Consider the following 1,611-nt stretch of genomic DNA (forward strand, 5'->3'; position numbering starts at 1 on the left):
TGGTGTTTGCATTTGTTGCACTGTAGATTTCTGCTGCTGCTAGTTTCTGTATAACAGTGGTTCTCAAACTGTGGTTCATGCACTAACAGTGCTACACAATCCTCTTTTCCTGTGGGGATGATGTACTTTTCTAGGCCAAAACCGGTAAACATGTTCGCACTTTAGCACTTCCGGTTTCATTGTCCTGAAGTTTATTCAATGGGTTTTTGGAAAAAAGGTATGTGTGAAATAAGGTTTGTGTTTTTTGTTGAGGGAACCAGGGTGATGCTAACTTCCAGGTTGCCATACAAAAATACATAATCACTGCGGCACTCTATTTTCCCTTAGATATTCATAGAAGACTATTTCAAAAGCAGTACACATTTTCATTGCTGATATTATAGTTATTAAATATGTTTATGGGTTTATTGTGCATGTAAGAACTCCTTATTAGTGCTTAGTGTAGATGTAGTGTAGCAGCATGTGTATGCGACGCAAATTTATTTAAACAGATTTTTTTTTTCACTTCCCCCAAATATTTTGTTTCTAATTTCTAATCAGTTCACCCAAAAACAAAAGTTCTGCCCTTATTTACCTACTAACATCGTCTTTGTCTTTGTCTTTCTTTCTTCTTGGCACACAAATGGTTAACTTTGAGAGCTACAAAAAGGCTTTTTTATTTTTATTTATTTATTTTTTTTTTTTACAAATAATGACTTTGGTCATAAACCTGGTCATAAGCCTATCGCATTTCTTCAGTAGGCTTGGAATGTAGCACACTACTTGCATGGACTACTTTTATGATATTTTTAGAGTGCTTTTTGTCTTTTTTAGAACAGTGATCATTGTATGGAAAAGAGCAACAAATTGAAATTATCTTCTTTTTTGCTCTATGAAAGAAAGAAAGATATATGGGTTTGGAAAAACAAATGGTTGAGTAAATAATTACATAATTTTCATTTTTGAGTGAATCCTATTATATTTTTGTGTTTCTAATATTTAGCCTACGTTCTTACATTGACGTACCAGATCATTGTATGGAAAAGAGCAACAAATTGAAATTATCTCCTTTTTTGCTCTATGAAAGAAAGAAAGATATATGGGTTTGGAAAAACAAATGGTTGAGTAAATAATTACATAATTTTCATTTTTGAGTGAATCCTATTATATTTTTGTGTTTCTAATATTTAGCCTACGTTCTTACATTGACAGTGCGGGAGACTGATAAGTAAAATGGTGACTAGGTGATACTTGGATGGTGTGATTTGATCAGATGTGATAATTGGCCTGAAAAGTTTGAGAACTGCTGCTGTATACAATCCCTTCTATATTTAACTATCATAATGTGGACTGTACTAATAATAAATATATCTCATGTTGAGGCATTGAAGTGTCTCATGTTAACTCATTGAGCTCATGTAAACAGCCTCTGGATTGTCATCATCATGCCCAACCAAAACAGATGATGATGTTGAACATCTGTGTGTGATGAGAATCATTCATGAGATCTGAGTAAAGATCTTCAAGCAAGTCTTTCAAGAGTAATATGATGTGAGTGTGTGTGTGTGTGCGCGTGTGTGTGTGTGTGTGTGTGTGTGTGTGTGTGTGTGTGTGTGTGTGTGTGTGTGTGTG

The 1,611-nt window shown here is 34.2% G+C and overlaps 1 protein-coding gene across 2 annotated transcripts in view; it reads left to right on the forward strand.

Annotated features, from left to right (window-relative positions):
• The window catches only part of LOC107677449 (anoctamin-3-like), a 76,152-nt gene that overhangs the window by 61,539 nt on the left and 13,002 nt on the right, over positions 1–1,611 (forward strand). The gene's annotated exons all lie outside the window — the stretch shown is intronic.

This window comes from Sinocyclocheilus anshuiensis, unplaced genomic scaffold (genome assembly GCF_001515605.1).
Source record: "Sinocyclocheilus anshuiensis isolate Anshui unplaced genomic scaffold, SAMN03320099.WGS_v1.1 scaffold1701, whole genome shotgun sequence".
Classification (NCBI taxonomy): Eukaryota; Metazoa; Chordata; class Actinopteri; order Cypriniformes; family Cyprinidae; genus Sinocyclocheilus; species Sinocyclocheilus anshuiensis.